Raw genomic sequence first — 19,792 nt, forward strand, 5'->3', positions numbered from 1 at the left:
ATACAATGGTTTCCTGTCAAATACTATTGGATGACGTGACTAATCACGTCATCCACATACAGCAAGCAAAAATGCACAAAAAGCATCTCACCCGTGAGTCCAGTTGGGTCAAATCAAATAGGCTACACTGTAAAAAAGAAAACTGCCAAACAAAAACCCTTAAATTAAAGTAAAATACTTTCACTGAAATAAAGTGCTAAAGCAATTAATAAACAGGAATTGTCCTTAAAGATTTTACAGGAAAACACTGTAGTGTTACAGATGTTTCCTCTCTTTTCAAAATCCATTGTCTTAAAATGTTACATTCAAATACCTTAAATAAAGTTCTGATGAGAAAAACAGTTTTTTACATTTGTTTATTAGATTTTTATGATCAAACACAAAAGTAAATACAGAACCTAAAGTTCTACAGGTAGAATACTGTTATTTTACAGCTTTTTTCTAACATTTTCCAATCAAAGACGTTCAATAAAAAGACAGCACAAAATGTTCTGTAGGGAACAATTACTAGAAAAATGTTAAAACTTAAAATATAAAAATATTTGTAGAATTATACAACCATTAATGATTACAGCATTTAATATTTAAACATCTACTTATAAACAGTATAAACAAAAAGTAAGTTTAATTTTTTAAGATTACTTTGAAACATTCTCAACTGAAAATAACAGAAATTACAAAATGGCGACATATGTTGACATTGTCCATTTGAAGGAGCAGTGTGCAGGATTTAGTACGTCTAACAATGGTAGGTTCCAACCAATGGATAACTTGTTCACTCACTACCTCCTATCCCAAGTTTGTAGGAGAATGTATATTGGCTGCAAAAAACTTGAGGCCCAATCATGTTTCCTCTGTCCATTCTGCGCTACTGTAGATGTGGCAGTGCAACCTAGAGGACAAAAAGACAACAATTAGTAAACCATAATGATGAATGTTATTATCAGCAGCTGCCAATAGATCCCCCATCTTGTATGATGGACCTTTGAAGCAGGGTTGGAAACTTAAACACACTATTGATTGTAAAACAGTTCTTGATAGCATCCCAAGGGAATTGATCAAATGCTAAACCCCTTCCAGAAAAAACAACTTTCTAATACCTTAGAAACTACAACTAGGCGCTGGCACAAATGCAATGTTTCAGCTTCCTACAACTTTAAAGCTGTGTGGATGTGGCTCTATGAAGAGTCGTTCATATTTTTCTCATTCATTTCATAAGTTTAGAAGGGGGGAACATAGTCTAACAACAGTTAGCTTTTGTTAATGTTACCTCGAGGCAAACTTGTGAGACTTGTTTCTGAAATCCCTTTCTCTTAAAGTGAATACATAAAAAAAAAACAATGAAGCTTACCCTAAAACTAACCACTGGATTGCTTGTCTAACATGACCTAGTCCATAAATGAGGTAAGGGTGGGAACAATCAAACGCACCCTCGCAGGCACTGCGTGTTAGCGAAGTACAACTGGGATTTCGAAGAGGAAGATATGCTTGGTCAATTCTTAATAAAAAAGCAAAAGTAACTAATTGAGCGCTTGAGTTTTCATTAGCAGCACCTAGCTACAGCTGCGGAGCTTCAGTCAATACCGCTAACAGTCTATTTCCTTAAAATGGTACATATCGCTGAATCTATATTTTCATCTTCAGTTGATGAAATCTGCATAATGTCCCTGTACAATAAGATTCGAGCATTTTGTAATCCAGTGAGGAAATTCAAGACCAGTAAATATTGATTGATTAAACAACACTAAATAAAATTGTAGGGTTTTCTTCAAACTCAGACTCTCTGCTGCGGCTGTACCTCAAAAGACAAAACAATTGTCTGATGATCTTTGTTGAAAAAGGTCTGATTGTCCTGTACATGTACAATGTGGGGTATTTTTTAAATACTTTACTAAACCACATTGAATATTATGTTAGACACAAGTTATTACTCACATATCAAAGTCTTTTCATCTGCAAGATGGAAGAATAGCTGGGTGCTGCCTGGAGAAACTGATGAGGGACACAGGCTGGCGTCAGCAGCTTTCCACACAGCCATCACATCTTCTCTTCCATAGTCTTTACTGTCCACTGGTGCTCTGTCAAAAGAGTGAACATCACAGCTGTCATGTTAACCCTTTGTTACACAACATACAACCAACATGCGTCAAAAGTGACCCAAATTAGTTTTAATTGTAAATATCTTTGCAATAAATTACTTTAATCATTCAGGATTCCAGGTATTCCTCAATTAACCTGTTTTGGATCAACACCAATTTTAATTTTTCCTTTCTTACTTTTTGAATACAAATCATGTTTGTATCACTACACTTCTAAGGCACAACATGGGTCAAAAATTATCCGTATTATTTTGCTATATTATGTCATGCATGGCTGAGTGTTTCTTTACTATACATTTTCAAATCTATTCCTTTAGTCATTAATATTCAAAGTATTAATTAAATGCCTTGTTTTTGATTACCACAAATCATTATTTTCATTCTCCCGTTCTTAAATGATGAACTAAAATAGTTTAGGCCAAGTGTGATAAAAATGCAAAAAAAAATACATACTATAATTTTAGCAGTGATTTGGACCAAGCATGTATGATGTAGTAATACAAAAACTATTTTAGTTCACAGTGTGACATTAGCTAGTCATGTTAGCTTGTAATATATAGAGCAGAGCTAACTAGCAAGTTAGCTAAACGTTAGCGGTTAGCCGTTTATGCTATGCTAGCTGTAACTAGAACATAACTATAACCAGGTGTGCACATAACTTTTTGAGTGAGTTACTCAGATGAGTACCAGGAGACAGCGTTTGGTACTCACCCCACATGAAGCGTGGTGTTAATAAGTGCAGTCTTCCTCACTGTCCTCCTCAGTGTCTCCTTCACTGTCCTCTATTTACACTTCTTGCATGCTAGATGATGAAGATGATGAAGATGCACCTCCCTGTCTCTTTGTAAGCCTCCAATTTGCTTTCTCCAAAACTTGTTGCCAAAACTGTGAAGTCCTTGCATTTCCTGAGGCCAAGTTGAAGGATCAAATACTAAGAAATTATCACATGACTTGAAGTCATATCTGATTTCAGAGGTGGGAAGTAACAAAGTACACTTATTCAAGTACTGTACTTAGGTACAATTTAAGATACTTGTAGTTTACTTGAGTATTTCTATTTTATGCTACTTTGTACTTCTACTCCACTACAGTTCAGAGGTAAATCATGTACTTTTCTTCCACTACATTTATTTAATACCTTTAGTTACTTTACAGATGTGGATGAATGATGTGAAAATATAATCAAGTGTTAAATCAGACTTTAGTTCCACCTGGAGTAAATCCACAAGCTACCCTGCAGTATACAAAGTCATTCAAACTAATTTTTAAACACTTTAATGATCAATAATTATAAAACATATCATATACATTATTATGAAATGGACCAATCTGCAAAATGACTACTTTTATTGTCGCTACTTTAACTAGATTTTGATGATAATACTTTTCTAATTTTACTTGAGTAACACTTCTTCCACCTCTGTCTGATTTCAAACTCTTCCATTAACAGCCTGAGTAAGTTTGCAGCTGTGTGTTTTACTCCACTTTGTTGTAAATAAAACTGCAGCAGCTTGACCACAGAGCGTGAACGTTGTGATCAGCTGATTTTGCGCAGTTCTCCAGTGTGTGCGCGGGGCACAGAATGTGCACAGGGGAGTCTCCCACCGCAGCCAGTTGACGTAGTTTTGGTACAATTCTGTTGTACACACCGACGTTAACAGCAGCTCCGTCTGTGCACACGGCGACCAACTCTGTCGTCCAGTGATCTAAGCCTCTTTCTCCTGTGAAGCTTCACAGGTCCGTCGGTTATGTCCTGCGCGGCACGGCCAGCACCCAGTTCAATCAGTCATAGAAAGTCTGAAGATTTTAGCAGGGAGCGAAACGGCAAAGTGGCTGCTTAATGTCTTTGTTTTTTTTGGACATGTCTAATAATTTACTCCACTGAGTATTGACAAGAAACATGTGTAGGCGAAATATGTGTTTTGTTTTGATGACCTATCAGGTACGCAAAGGCGCGTTGTGACACAAGTGACGTTACGCATTTCAGATTGTTGCCGCGCATGCGTACCTGCGTACCAGTTATGTGCACCCCTGACTATAACTATAACTGAACATTAACTAACTGGATACCACTGTAAGAAAGCTGTGAAACTTTACAATAAACTTGGCAACAACACTGTGACACCCCGCTGCATGTTTATGTGTAATTCTCCCGTGTTGGAGATGAGAGGGTGGCGCAGCAGCACTGCAATAAACTGTAAGCTAACGTTAGCTGCCACCTGTTAAGCCCGGTTTCCCGGGCGCAACATCTTGCAAGAAACAGCATCTCAGGGCTTCTTAACATTTAACAACCTATTAATGATAACGGGAAGAAACTCAGCTAACTAGAAGAAGAAACGTAACCTTAAATAAAAAATAAAACATTCACAAACTAAGGATATTCTAAATACATGTTTAACTCCATTACAGTCGCAGGACTCACCAGATCTCAAGTCTTCTGTTCTTTGTTGACGACGTCCCGATGCTCATATTTAACGTGTAGATGTAAAACGATCCCGATATTAATCCATAAACTCCTGCAGCAGAAATACAGGAGACCCGCTCAAACTGACGTGGATGTTTCAAATGTGAACGACAGGCGCAGACAGTTCTCATTGGCAGGTTTCTTCGATGACGTCTATATTAACCAATCAGGAGTGTTGTGGACTCATTCCAAACATGCCTGATTTGTCTGCCGTGTTTTGGCTGAATTCTATTTCAAGTGCTGTAGCTCTGGCTGTCGGCCAGAATCCGAAAACCATACATTATACTGCGTGTAAGACTATAACTAACCCTTATTACTGTATATTGACCAATGGGAAAAAAAACACAGCAACATAACACATAAATAAAACAAGGATAACTGTGACTTATTGTTGAGTAAATAACAGTGTGTGTTTTAAACCTTGGTCCTCCCTGCAGAGATTTCTCCACTTTCTATGATTTTTATTTTTTTAAATGATATTGTCAACTGTAGATGTTTACAATATATATAAGTATATAAGTTAGGAATTTCATGAAAACATATTTATTTACTTTTGTTTCAACATTGGATATTTTGTGTTTGTGGTGGATTCAATCGAATATTGAGAAAATGATTTATGTAAAAATGTTTGACACTTTTTTTTTTACAGTTTCATGTGTAGGTACCTTAAAATTACAAAGAAATATCTTAAAGTCTTATAATAGTAATACACTTTTATATTACGAGGAGTTACATATTTAATTGCAGATCATTTTTATTTTCTGAAAGTGCAAAAATACTGTAAATATGATATAGTAAATTTACTTTAAAAAAAAAATGAAATAAATGTTATTTGTTGTCAAAATACTTAAAATAATGTTTTGGGTTGTTAATTTATAGTTCATATCTGTAATTTTACGGGATTTTGCAAGTTATTTAAAAAAACATAATTACTATAAAAAATTAATTATTTCCTGTAAAATTAGGATCTTTTTTTACAGTGTATAGAATGTCTCAGTTCAAATCTTCCAGACGGTTTGAGAAGTAGGCTATGCTGCAGGACACACGCCGGTTAGAATAGTCTATTCTGCACATGTGCAATGCTGCACGATTCAAATTTTACAGTAATGGGTTGTGCTATTACAGATGATTTTGAGTACAGTGCTTTACTGTGAAATAATAGTTAAATAATGTCAAATCCAATTTTACTGTAGTTTTATAGATATTTTGTTGTGATATTACAGGGGCTTTTTATTACAATATTTCTCTGTAATATGATACTCTTAAATGCTGTGAAATCCTTGCAATGTTTACAATGTTGTTGTGATATTACAGGGGCTTTTTATTACAATATTTCTCTGTAATATGATACTCTTAAATGCTGTGAAATCCTTGCAATGTTTACAATGTTGTTGTGATATTACAGGGGCTTTTTATTACAATATTTGTCTGTAATATGATACTCTTAAATGCTGTGAAATCCTTGCAATGTTTACAATGTTGTTGTGATATTACAGAGGATTTTGATTGCAGTATTTTATTGTGAAATAATAGTTAAATGCTGTGAAATCCAAGGATACAGTCCTTTTTACATGTATTTGTTGGGATATTACAGGGGGCCTTGATTACAATATGTCACTGTAAAATGATACTGTTAAATGTAGTGAAATGCTGGTACATTTTTACAGTGTTGCTGTACCTAAATTACAGTAATTACCTGTATCTTCACACTTTTACTGTATAAGTAATGCAACACAGTAGCCAGTAATTTACTGTAAATATAAAAATGTAATTACGATAATATATTGTAAACTTGACTAGTTAACTGGGATTTTACCATAACTACACAATTCAATCAGCTCAATCAACAAAGAAAAACAAAGAAAATGCCCATTTTAACTTTGTATTACTCCATTGAAGTGCAAAGTACATTTCACAGTGTCTTGGACATGTTGTTACGGCCCCAACCTCTACTCCGCGGTAGTGGCTCGTGCTGAGACCCGCAACATGAAAGAATACACTCAATAACCGGTACTTGGTAATGAGCATGTATTGATAATCAGCCGTTTGCTCACACAAGCGAAACGGGAAACAAAAAGAGGTCTGGAGGACGGGCCAAAAGGAACAAACAGAAGGAGGGAACCCGAGCCAGCCACACCACGGGCCGTAGGACCCAGAGCTCCCCCCCCTAACCAGAATTCAAATATAAACCCTATGGGAAACATAATAAAGCCGCGAAAACTGGACTACCAGGTCCTCCAGGCTAAACATAAACACATCTGCAAAAATATGGCCTACAGCTCAAAATGGCAAAGAGGTATTCTAAGGAGAGTGTCTCGCGGCGTTAGGATAGGCGAGACATCCTTCTCCTCCAGCTTCTCTTTATATATACACGGCTGAGTGGAATTTGGAACACCTTGGCAGAGGCGGAGCCAGGGGCAGATCAGGTGCACCTGGGCAGAGGCGGAGCCAGGGGCAGAAAACAAGGAGGGGAGCACGTAACACATGTCTACACGGGGTCCTTCTCAGGTCGATTAAATGGAATCCCTAGCCTCGTCTCAATACCCCTCCTCGACTCCTCCTTTCCCTCACTCGCATCCCTTCCTTGCGTCTTAGCTCCGCCTCCGTAAGATGCGAGCGAGAGACACGAGGAGGGGACGCGAGGACAGAGGAGTCCTCAGGTATTAATTGGGATGTCCTCGTTCACTCAAACGTCACTCTTAAACGACGTCTGTTAATGATGACATGTGCACAGCTGTATCCCCTCTCATTGGGTTTAACTGAATAACCCCTTAGAACCGGCCCATTTATTGTTAAATATGTATTTAAATTATGAATCTTTCTCTTTTTAGTCAAGGAATTCAATGTATGATGGTTGGTCCAGCTTTTGTGTTCCGTTTTGGTGTAAAATGTACATTTCAATAAAATTATAATTATAATAATGTGAAAGCCTTTACTCGGAAAATGTGTGTCCTGTAGATCCCCACATTCACCAGAAACCAACATTCAGGACTGTGAATTTTAAATAATTTAACTCCTGAATATCTTAACACAAAACAAAACAAATAATTTGTATTTATCAAGATCTAGCCATTTATGAAATAGCTTTCTTAATAGCTATGTTTTAGTGACGTTCAAGATCATTAAACATGACTTAAATTGTTAGTATAACCTTAAGAAATGAATTGCACATAATAATTCCCACGGAGCTGTGAGCACTTATACATTTATGTGACGCTTTTCCACTCATTCTTCCAGTTCTCCGTTTTCCTGTGTTGAAATCGACCAGCTGTGAAGGTGGGGGCGGGGCTTTTATACGCGAGTAGTGAAAACACTTCCGCGTAGTCTGCTCTCGTGTATCCTCCCTTTCGTCTCCTCCCGCACCCCTCCTCGACTCCTCCGTGTGCATTTCAGCTATTGGGACGTCCTTCAAAATGGCGTGTCTTGATCGATTTCCGGGTCAAGTCCCGGAGGAGGGGAAGAGAGGAGTCGAGGAGGGGTATTGGGATGAGGCTCTTGCGTCCCTCACTTGCGTCGTTTCCCTGCTTTTAGTCCCTCCCACCAGGGAAGCATGGAGAGACGCAAGGAAACCACGAGAAGCAGGGAAATTAGTTTTAAGAGCAATGGGACGTCCTTTCCTCCGGAGCGTCACGTGAAGCGACGTCCGTTTGTGATGACGCCGCACAGCTGTTCGTCTGACAGCAGCGACGTCCCCGTTATTTTCCCCCGCCTCTGTTAGTACACATTTACTGACACAAACATTTGTATCATCTGTTGTAGACCCAAATACATTAAATAAAATAAGAACTCATTCTCAAAAAAGATAAACGCCATTCTTAAAATGTATAAACGAACAATAGTTGGATTAATATTGATTAGAGTGCACAATAAATAAAATAATTCAGAGAAGAAAAAGAGATATGTTATCTATCAAAACCCAGTTAGATTAACATTCATTGGATTGCACACTTTGTTTGTTTGTGTGGATATGTAGCAAATTAACATGTTAAATAGCACTTAATGACTGACTGAATGGAAATGACAATAAATGAAAATGTAAAACGAAAAAAGCGATCATGAAAATCTTTCCAATAAATGAATAAAATATTTTTTTACCACTTTGTTGTTCAGATATATCACATATTTGTAACTGAATGATGCATTCATTGAAACAAAACACAGTATAAACTGAGGAGTGAGTCCCGTGAGTTTCATGTATTTTCTTCACTCCGCTGGGAAACTCTGCTCTCATGTCAAGAAGCATCAGATCAGTGCATGCGCTGCATCGTCCAATCAGTGAGCGATACACAGTAAGGGGGCGGGGAGAGTATCTGAGGATTTCACCGGAGGATGGTCTGGTGGTTCCTCGGTTATCGCTCCTCCATTATCGCTCCTCGCTCCTCGCTCCTCGATCCTCGGTCCTCCGGCAGAAATAAGAGTCATGGGACGCTACTCAAGATGGCGCAGACAAATCAACTTCCGGTGATACCGAGGACCGAGGAAATGAAAATAGTCGACCTGAGAAGGACCCACAGACATCCACTCGAAGTCAACCATTTTTCTGAAGAATGTGCTGACATGGGGGTTTAAATTGCCATGCCTCTTTTTGGCTTTCGAGCCCGTCTCAGGATTAATGCCCAGGAAGCACCTGAAAACAATAAGCCAAGACAACAATTTCAATTTACATAGATTTATATGTTGCAACGTTTATTTTAAGGCACATGCAGCTGTGCCCCTTTCAATGTAAGTAAAACCTGCACCAAAGAAAGAAATTAGTATGTAAAGCCAAGCAAGAGCGATAAAAGCAAGAAAATCACTTAATTTGTTGTGTTATCACAGAGGATGGTCTGAATACAGTATTTTAGTATGAAAACATACAGTAACATGTTGTGAAATCCTGGTAATAATTGATCCTGTACATTCACAGTAATTAACTGTGCCTGCATTGATTTAACTGTGAAATTCAAAATTACAGTATTATATTGTGAACATTACAGGTAAAGACTGTAAAATATTACAGCTAAATATTGTGAAATCATGGTAATATTTTACAGTGTAGTTATGTCGATGAAAATCTTAGGTCACAGGATTCTCCAACAGTGCAACACAATAATACAGATAAACAGAAAAATATAGTGCAAGTAAATATTAAAAAGTAAATACAAAAAGAAAAATTGTTTTAAAAAAGTGAAATAGTGAAATAAGAGTCTATATGCAATGTATCATTTATAAAGCCTTGCGTATGATTCACGTGGGAAGGTTGCTTACGTAGGACAAAGCAAATAAATACGCACAGACATTTTCCGATTCATAAAACACTGCGTACCGGCGTAGGACTTGCGTGCGGCACGTCCTACGCCGGTTTCCCTTCATAAATCACAATCTACTCGAAATGTGGCGCAGCTTTTGCGGGTTATTTTGGGAAGGTGGAGACAAATCACATTGTTTGGTGGATGCAGTTTGAACCAGAGTAGCAGCATGGAGGTCGGATCGTCACCAAAATAAATAAATAAGTGGTCCGAAAAAAGTTAATGACAAAATACACATAACCTTCCCCAGGCAGTGTGTCAGTGTGTTTGTGCCGGGGACAGTAGACCATGATGAGAAACTGTAAGAAAGTATCGGGGGATCCCTGCGGAGTGGAGTCAATTAATGTTTATTTTTTTATTTGGTGTTCCAGCTGTCGATCAGCTGTGCGCAGCGTCTCCACTGCAGCCTGTGCGTTTCAACCCCCCTGCAGCAACTCTATCACCAGTTAAATGAAATAAAACTAATGTGTTGAGTTATATCAGCTGCCAGATCTACCAACTATATGGTGTTCTTAGTTTCCATACCTCCTGTGTTTTATGAGCGACTTATCAAGTCTTAGCAAACGGCATAAAACATGATTAAACATGATAGTATATAAAACCATGCTCGTATACAACCTATAGAAAAGCAAAATGGCCTCAGTTTAGATGTAATTCTGTCCTTCTGCATACCGCATCATTTATGAGAATACATGTCATAACATTAAGACAACATATTCGAGGTGGTTTTCAATAACATATCCGTATATATTTATTTCTCCAAGTTACGTTTTTGTGTGCACTTAGGAGTCTCAAACAGGCGTTTGTTTAATCATTTTAAGATTGGCTTTAATCAATGTTTGCAAATGAATTCTTCATATATGATACATGAGAGGTAACATTTTATTTATGGTATTATTTTTACATATTTCTCTCCATTCTTCCTTCTGCTAACGGTGTCGCAGTTTCTCGTCTCTCCCGTTTTTGTGCTTAGTGCGTACGCATGGGTCAGAGTTTGCATGGAGGACCGCACATTTTCCCGTCAAGTTTGTTTTTTATAAATCGCAAACATTGCTTAGAAACTGGCGTACGCCACCTTTTGAGCGTACGCACCGTTTATAAATGAGGCCCCAGGTGTTTAACAGTCTTATTGCCTGTGGGATGAAACTGTCTCTGAATCTGGTGGTTTTAGTCCGGATGCTGCGGTAACGCCTGCCAAACGGCAGCAGACTGAACAGTTTGTGGCTGGGGTGATGGGGGTCTTTTATAATCCGGAGGGATTTCTTCTTGAGCCGCTGGGAGTAAAGGTCCTCCCTGGATGGCAGCTCCGTCCTGGTGATGTTCTGTGCAGTTTTCACCACCCTCTGTAAAGCCTTACGATTGAGGGCGGTGCAGCTGCCGTACCAGGCCGTGATGCAGCCAGTGAGGATACTCTCTATGGTGCACCTGTAGAAGTTGCAGAGTATCCTGGAATCCATGTTGAACCTCCTCAGCCTGCGGAGGAAGAAGAGCCGCTGTCAAGCTTTTTTGGTGATGGTGGTGGTGTGAAGAGTCCATGTCAGGTCCTCAGTGATGTGGACACCGAAGAACCTGAAGCTACTGATTCTCTCTACCGTAGTCCCATTGATGGCGATGGGGGCGTGTCCCTCTCTCTGCTGCTTCCTGTAATCCACAATCAGCTCCTTTGTTTTGCTGACGTTGAGATGGAGGTTGTTATCCTGGCACCAAGATGTCAGGTTTTCGATCTCCTCTCTGTACGCCGTCTCGTCGCCGTCTGTGATCTGGCCGATGACGGTCGTGTCGTCAGCAAACTTCACGATGGTGTTGGAGCGTGTGTATGGCCACGCAGTCATGAGTGAAAAGGGAGTAGAGGAGAGGGCTGAGCACGCAGCCCTGAGGGGCTCCGGTGTTGAGGATCAGGGTGGAGGATGTGATGTTTCCCACCCGCACTGCCTGGGGTCTGCCCGTCCAACACAGTCTCACTCCCTGATAGTCCAATAGCGACGCTTGGTCAGGGTCCTTTGGCGTGCAGTTGTGACGCGCCGAGTCTCCTTTAGCTTCATAAACGGACGCAAAGAGCTTTCAACTGATTGCAATGTATTCCCATCGGCGGCGGTATTTGACGCTCATGGAAGCACCGCATCGGTCCATGTCGGCGGCAGTTAAAGGCAATGTAAGCGTCCATTCCCATTGGATAACGGAGAATTTTACACCCGAACGTAAGTATTCTCCTTACTGTCGATTGATTTTACAGTGATATCTGCACTACTCATCAACTCAAAAACACCAGATTATACCTGTTAATTACACAACATTGATTGGTTTAAATTGTGTACAATGCTTTTGTATTTTTCCCCTTCGATTCGGAGAAACAAATATTTTTTATCTGAGCTTGATGACCAGCTTGGAGGGCTCAATGGTATTGAAGGCTGAACTGTAATCAATGAACAGCATTCTCACATACGTGTTCCTCTGGTCCAGGTGTGAGAGGGCAGTGTGGATGGTGAGGGCTATGGCGTCGTCTGTGGACCGGTTTGCTCTGTAGGCAAACTGCAGGGGGTTCAGAGAGTCAGGAGGTGATGAATGATTTGACTAACCGCTCAAAGCACTTCATTATGATGGAGGTGAGTGCTACTGGAAGGTAGTCATTGAGGCTGGTGATTTTTGTCTTTTTGGGGACAGGAACGATGGTGGAGTGTTTAAAACATGTGGGGACAACAGACTGCAGCAGGGACCTGTTGAAGATGAACTGCAAACACCCTGAGAACACGGCCAGGGATGCCATCAGGTCCAGGAGCCTTGTGTGGGTTAACCCTTTTAAAGGATTTACACACATCTGCACTGTCTAAAACAAAAGGGCAGGGCTCCTGATCCTTCTCTGCACCCCCAGCCTGGCTGCTCTCAAATTGTGCGTCATCGATGCATTTCCCAATGTAGCAGATGACCGTATCCGTGTGTGTGTTGATGTTATTGTCCTCAATCACACTCCAATCCGTAGATGCAAAGCAATCCTGCAAACATTAATGGCATTTTCTGTCAGGACCTTGACACAAACTGATAGACCCAAATATACGACCCAGAGACAAAGTCTTACATGTAAAACAAGTATATTTAATTTCAAACATCAGGAAATTCCTTTTAACAGAGTAGGTACTGGAATTAACAAAAAGCGCTCACAAGGAGGAAAACATTTGCATAACAAAAATAAAACTTAAGAAAGAAACTTAAGCCTACAAAATTAACAAAACAACAAAACCTGACATGAGTGAAAGCGATATTGTCTTAGCTGAGGCTTGGCACGACCATTCGGGGAAACAAACAAGACGAACTGACACAGGACAGGGGAGAGACAGGACTATTTAAACATGAGGTGAGTGGGAACAGGTGGAAACAATCAGGGGCGGGGCAGACACTGATGATGGCGGGAAAAACACACAAGAGGAGGAAGAAACAGGGCCTGAAATGAAAGACAAGAGTTAAGTACAAAATAAAACAGGAAATTACAGACAAAATACATAAACATAACTAACACATTTCACGAGACACGACAATTTTCATTTCATTGTAAAATGGACTACACCAAAGATAATAGGAAATAAGAACAGATGTTATATTAATTCATTTTGCAATTATAATGGCTAATTATTATTGTCACATATGCATACATTAACCGTAACTGTGTATATACAGTATATTGTATTTGGAATTTAGAATGAATTGCTTCACTGATATTTTTTTGGATAATCTTTTGATCTATGGTCTCTTTTGGTATCCAGAAAGACGAAGGAGGGAAAGCTCCAATCATGCGAACATGGTACATATTACATAGTTCATTAAAGGTCCCATGTCATGCTTTTCCGGTTATTACCCGTCCCCTTGTGTGTTATGAAGGTTTTTATGCATGTAAACGGTCTGCAGAGTCAAAAACCCTCAAAATACACCCTGTAGCGAGTAAAACTCTAACACAGAAAATACCTCCCCAAAATGCCTCGTTGGAGATTTCATGTTTACTTCCTGGGTACTGTGATGTGTGAACACCCAGAGGCCACACCCTCTGCCAGCCTTTCACAAAACAAAGCTTCCCAAACCTTTCAGCGATTCATGCCGGATATGTACAGCGTAGGGAACTGAAGAACGATGCTGTTCCTACTTTGTTTGGACCAGCGGGAGATTTGGGTACACAACCTGTAAGTATTCATTGTTGTTTGTGTATTTATGATGTTTAAAACAAACAAGGTATCTACCACGACTGTTTAACCTGTTTCACGCCTTCCCCCCGGTACCGGGCGGATAAACGCGTCATTTGCAGGAAACAACGTCTAAGGAATCTTAATATTGAATAAAACTATGAATGTGTTATATCCATGTAACGGGAAGAAACTCAGCTAACTGATCTTTTTAATTTTTTTTTTCAAAAAAAAACCCACAATGCTAGCACTCAGCCTCTGAATTAGCCTCGATCGAAAAAACGGGACCTACTAAGGCACTTAAACTCACTCATAACTCCCTTATTACTTATCCTAGATGCACAACCAAACACTATTTTTTGGTGTGCTGGAGACACTGAATCTAACGGTGCCCACCTCAACACTCAGTGATAAACATTCGCGACGCTATCAACGAAAGCGTACATCATCACATGTGGAGCCAAGAAGCTAAACATGTAAATATGGCTCACCTTGGTCAAAAGTGGTCTTCAATGGCATTAAAACGATAAAAAAACGATGCTGCAGTTAATCCATAGGTTCATCCTATGTGTCTGTGCCTTCTTTGAAATTATTTCTGATAATCCATAAGCAATACAACTGCGTTTTAGTTTCCAAACTCCAGAAGGAGACATTCCTCCAGTTTAGTTTCGCTTTCCACACGCGAAGCGGCAACATTTTTCTTTATAATGTATGTGTATGTGAGTCTCCTCCTTCGATTCTATTGGCTCTAACGGTCACAAGGGTATGTCAACCAACCAGATCGAGCAAGGGGGGCCAGAGATAGGTCAAATCCACCCAAATGACCCCAGATGGCCCAGTTTTTGGCTAAATCTCTCTAAAAAGGTCAAATTTCACTTGTTTTGCATCAATCTTGATACAGGGTACTTATTATATGTTGTACTTTGGATTCCTAAAGCTTTTAGTCTACTAACCCATCATCCAAGGGTAGTTTTCACTATCTGTAAAAAATAATTTTTGGACGGACACTATAATTTACAGTTTTTTACTATGTAAAATCTGAATTTTCTTTAAAATAAAAAACATTTATATTGATTCTGACACTTCTACATCCAACTCACAGGTTTATCATTACTTTGAGAAAAGATTATTAATTTAACCCTTTTAGAAGGGAAGATATGGTCATTTGTTCTGGGAATGTCATTTTCGAGCCTGAGACCTGAAAAACAGGCTCAGAGTGGAACAGGTTAAATGGGTAAACGTTTTTCGGGCTGCTAAGTTGGGATCGCGGAGTAATGCTCTCCGCAGACCCATGCTCACAGCGTTATAAAAAAATGTCTTACTCAATATCAAGCCACACTTATTGTTTTTACTTCGGCTGTGAGTGTTTGTGTGTGCTCAGGATGAGTTTCGCTTGTTCTAGCTGTATCGCCAAGCCTGTCTGCTCCTCCAGCAGTGTCTGTGTGTGTGCGAGCAGTGCTAACTGGGCTAACTAAGTTGCTAGCGTTTCCATATATCAACTCCAATGTTAGCAGATGGCCTTACATGTATCTCATAGCTGGAGAATGTCTGCAATCACACACAAAATACTCATAGACAGTATACTCCGGGTGATTTACCGTACGGTCAGTACATTATAGTTGGCGTTCCTGGCGTGTATGCTACCGAGCTACCGTTCATAGCGTGTATGCTACATAGCCAAACAAGAAGGCTACCTAGAGCTAGACATGCTAGGGAAAAACATTGTTTTCATGCCAGCTACAATGAATGTCCGAACGTAGCAGACTACCCGTATAAGATTGCAATTGTAAACATGTTCTTGCTAGCCTAGACTAGCTGTTGTTCATAGTAGATTGGCATATTACGCTGAACAACTAGCAAACGTAGGTTAGCATATTAGCTGGCAAGCTAACTGTGTTGATTAGATAGATAGATTAGATAGATACACACTCCTACCACAACTACTACTAACAAATCTAAAACAACTAAGTTTCTCTAATATTTTGTGATTTGCATTTGATTTCGTCCAGCCAGATCAGGAAACTCCTGGCATATCTGGCGGACAATACACACACGGGATGACCACTCTGATGCCTCGTCCTAAAAAGCCCCGGCAGGATAGGCAAGATGCCGAAAACGCCTATAAGGGGAGGAATGGATGATATACAGTGTATATATGTATACAGTGTATATATGTATACACATGTTCATTTTGTACATTTCTAAAAATAAAGTTTGATGGAAATACTTAGTAGCCTTTCTTCCCTGAATTATTTGCTCCTATAACATATCATTCATATATAGCAAACCATGATTTGATTTTTCATCAAACAGTAGTAGTTTATTACAGGTAAAAATAACTTACTCTTCTATAACAACAGTTGTAGGTACAGTTCGGTTAGTTAGCTTATAAAATATACGGCTGTACCGACGCCTGATATTCCGCTCAGAGCGAGCCGAAAAAAGCAGTGTTAGACATGGGCGGAGCCTCTCTGGTGGTTGACTAATCAGAACAGAGTGGCCGAGCTGACCAATCGGAGCACACTGGGCTCACAGGGAGGGGGGGGCAAGAGCTCCAACAAGCCCTTTAGGACAGAGAGTGAATACCGGTGAATACACATACTTTACAGAGATGCTGTATGCGAAACCAATGTGAGTTTGGAAAATTGCACAGTATAAATCTATTACCTCAACAATGGAATTATGATCAGTGGAAATGGCCATGACATGGGACCTTTAAGGTAAAATTTGCAAATGATACTTCATCCGTCACTGTCAGACCAGAGCATGTAACAAATACAAAATAAAGCAACATGCTTTCTTGTAAATGTCAAAATATGTATAGAAAATAATAAAAAGTACAAGGTTAGATTTCCACGAGAATTTGGTGGTGGTGACAATCCCTCTCATTACTCCTTGGTTTGTCTCAATGGTCAGCTTGTTTAAAGTGGACCTATCATGCTATATTTAAATGATATATTGTAGGGCCATACCTATATAAGGTATATTTATACGTTTCTGTTTTCAAAATACCAAACAGATCATGCATTTTAACCATGCCTCATTTCGCTCTATGTGCTGTTTGCTGTCTACTGGGCTGATTATATGAGCTGCAGCTGACCACGCCCCCCTGCAGGAGAGGGTAGTCGTGCTATGATCAAGTCAAGAGGGGGAGAAAAAAAGATCTCCGTCCTCCGTGTTTTATTATATTGTTATAGGCCTATAGAGTCGTTATTCATTTGTTTTAAAGCTCAATAAATAACAAAGAAGACCTTTGACCGGCACTTTTCTAATTTTGTCCGGAAGATTTAAACTTTAAAGCTCCCATGTCATGCTTTTCCGGTTATTACCCGTCCCCTTGTGTGTTATGAAGGTTTTTATGCATGTAAACGGTGTGCAGAGTCAAAACCCTCAAAGTACACCCTGTAGCGAGTAAAACTCTAACACATTAAATACCTCCCCAAAACGCCTCGTTGGAGATACGTCACTGCCCATTTGATTCTTCCGGGTACCGCCTGATGTCATGCGGTACCCGGAACGAAATGGACCAATCCCGAAGAGCTATGGCCACACCAGCAGCGGCGTGTTCCTCCTCCAGAGGTTCGAAGAACCGGCATTTCACAGACGAAAGCTTCCAAAACATTGCCCAGTTTGAGGCCGGATATGCACAGCTTGTTTGGACCGTTTGGAGCAGGGGAAGATCTGGGTATACAACCTGTAAGTTTGCATTGTTATTTGTGTATTTATCAAACAAGACTGTTTAAATGTGTAAACTGTGTTGGACTGCTAAGCCATTGACACAGTGCTAACTGTGCTAACTAAGTTGCTAGAGTTTCCATATATCAACTCTAATATCAGCAGATGGCCTTGCATACATGTATCTCATAGCAGGAGAATGTCTGCATTCACACACACGGAATACTCATACAGTATACTGTACTGTGATTTACCGTACATTGTGACCGTACATATACTGCATGTAGCTAACGAGGCTAGCTGTATGCTAGCGCAAAACAATGTATTCATGCAAGTTACATTGTATGGTAGCAGAATACCCGTATACGATTGCAATTATAAACACGTTATTGCTAGCCTAATATGAACCACTAGCTTTTGTTCATAGTAGTTTTATTACACTGCATTATAGTTGCCTTTCCTCCAAGCTAACGTTCATATCGTGTTAGCTACCAAGGTAAACAAAGCTAGGTTAGCATATTAGCAGGCAAGCTGTTCATTACACAACTACTACTAACGAATCTAAAACAACTAAGTTTCTCTAATATTTTGTGATTTGCATTTGATTTCGTCCAGCCAGATCCTGGCGGACAATCCATGACGTGCTAAAAGGCACTTCTACTACTACTGAGGCGTCGTGCTAAAAGGCACCGCACCGACTGTGCGCAGGCAAGATGCGAGGAGGAGGCATGGATGATATACCGTGTATATATGTATATTTATGTTCATTTTGTACATTTCTAAAAATAAAGTTTAATGGAAATACTTAGTAGGCCTATCCTTTCTTCCCTGAATTCATATATAGCAAACCATGATTTGATTTCTCATCAAACAGTAGTAGTTTATAACGGGTAAAAATAACTTACTCTTTGTTATGAGCGGCTCGTAGGCCACAACGGAAAGACAAGGAGACATACACGAGTTTACAAAACCACGGCACATTTATTGTGGTAAATGCAGAGATAGGTGGTTGAGAGGATCGCAGAGTTAGTCTTCCTGCAGCCGCTTTGGAGAGAGACTGGGGCCGTAGTGTCCGGAGGTGTCCGTGATCGTGCTGATTAGCCTCTTCAGCTCCACCCCATCGTAAGACAAAGGCCCTGGGGCCGTCACACTCTTCTATAACAACAGTTAAAAATATATATGTATATAAAATATACGGCTGTGCCGACGCCATGATAAGACTGATGTTACGCTGAGAGCAGCCGGGAAAAGCACTGTTAGACATGGGCGCAGCCTCTCTGGTGGTTGACTAATCAGAACGAGTGGCCGAGCTGACCAATCGGAGCACACTAGGCTCACAGGGAGGGGGGGGCAAGAGCTCCAACGAGTCGTTTAGTGGAGAAAGTGAATACTGCTGAATACACATGCTTGACAGAGATGCTGTATGCGAAACCAATGTGAGTTTGGAAAATTGCACAGTATAAATCTATTTTAGTATACCTCAACAATGTAATTATGATCAGTGGAAATGGCCATGACATGGGCCCTTTAACGGACATCTTGACCGGCGAAAGAAACTGAAACTGAAACTCTGCCGCACGGTCCCCTCGTTCCTTGGAAGAGGCGGAGAGGTGGGTGTTTGTCATCTGCTGGTGGACTAACCGGAGAGAATTACAGTGCTTGCCTCGACGGGGAGGGATTGCATTGAATTAAAGCAGCGGGAGCAAACGCTTGCCTCGGGGAGGGAGAAAAAAAGCCACAGCGGAGAATAAACAGAAGGGTAACCATGGTAACTATGGGCGGGAAGTCTTCTTCGCTGCTTTTGTGGCAGACTACAGCGCCACTTACAGGCCTGGCATATGTACTACAGCGTCTCCAGCGCTTTCGAGCGGCAATGGCCGGCCGTGGCCCAACCCCACATTCCCCTGATAGGTGGAGAGTTGGCCCAATAGCCGTAGCGCCACTTCTGTGACGTCATTGAAGTGTTCAAATCTGGATCAGTTTTTATCAGATCCGTTGCAGCCCCTTTTTTAGAGATTTGGGTATGGAGGAAAATAGAGAGGGTTGTGTTTTCTGACACTTGGTGAGTTCCCTGGAACACTGGGGACACATATTCATGTA

General features: G+C 40.2%; 1 long non-coding RNA gene across 1 annotated transcript; it reads left to right on the plus strand.

The window, feature by feature from the left end:
• Positions 1 to 6,076: 6,076 nt before the first annotated feature.
• On the plus strand, positions 6,077 to 19,400 carry LOC117496172. The gene is made up of 3 exons (XR_004557244.1): positions 6,077 to 6,231; positions 16,384 to 16,388; positions 19,390 to 19,400. It is a non-coding gene; the product is annotated as an uncharacterized LOC117496172 (long non-coding RNA).
• The last annotated feature ends 392 nt before the right edge of the window (positions 19,401 to 19,792 follow it).

This window comes from Trematomus bernacchii, unplaced genomic scaffold (assembly GCF_902827165.1).
Source record: "Trematomus bernacchii unplaced genomic scaffold, fTreBer1.1, whole genome shotgun sequence".
Lineage (NCBI taxonomy): Eukaryota > Metazoa > Chordata > Actinopteri > Perciformes > Nototheniidae > Trematomus > Trematomus bernacchii.